The sequence below is a fragment of the Nuphar pumila genome, chromosome 12 (assembly GCF_984573655.1).
Source record: "Nuphar pumila chromosome 12, dmNupPumi1.hap1.1, whole genome shotgun sequence".
Lineage (NCBI taxonomy): Eukaryota > Viridiplantae > Streptophyta > Magnoliopsida > Nymphaeales > Nymphaeaceae > Nuphar > Nuphar pumila.
The window spans coordinates 10282674-10283571 of NC_143260.1; positions in this window are offsets into that span (position 1 = coordinate 10282674).

Consider the following 898-nt stretch of genomic DNA (forward strand, 5'->3'; position numbering starts at 1 on the left):
GTAGGTCGAAGCTGGGTGTACTCTCCGGGAGGGACCTCAAAGGTTTTACCAACCGAAAGCTAATCAATATGCAGTAGGTGATGAAGGGTTTTTTTCTTGAATTGTCCCAAAAAAAAAGGTCCTCTTTCAAGACTTCACGTGCTGTGGTCACTAGGCACAATTTATCACATGAACTGTTGCTAATTGATGCATTAGTATTCATCTTACCTTGCAGATTCAGTGATCATATATACGAATTGTTAGCTGAATGATTCATTAGCACTCATCTGTCGAAGCAGATTCAGTGATCGCTCGGGCCACAGAAAATCGCTGTGCATGTAGCGGTTTTTTGTGCAGCGATTTTGTGTGTTTTGTATAGCCCAAGTATTTTGTAAACTACTTGGGCCCGATTACCTAACCATGCCTCTAATCTTAAGCAGTCGAGTGCTCATGATTGAACCCGCTTCCTCGTCCCCAACTTGGGCCATAGCCTTACCCAGTCCGTTTTTTTTAGTGTGTTTGGATCTATGTTACAAGTATTTTGAAAGTATCACAATTTTATGGTTATGTTTTCAAACATCGATTTAATGACTGAAAAATGTGAGATTTTTAGAGTATCACCTATTTTGAAAATGTTGCATTTTATCATGATATTAACATAACAAATTTTTTTTTATTATTTATTTTATATATTTCAATATAATTTCTGTTTTTAGATTTTTATATATTTTGATATGTCCTTAAAAAACTAGATTTTTCAAAATATCATGAGATTCTCCTTGCCAACAAGTTTCGTGAAGTTGGTTTGGATGCAACAATTTACTCATAAGAGTCGGACAATGAAGGAAATTATACTTTTTGATCTTTTTTTAATATTTAACCAGAGAAACTGCCCCCGAACAGAGACCTAGTCGCGCTG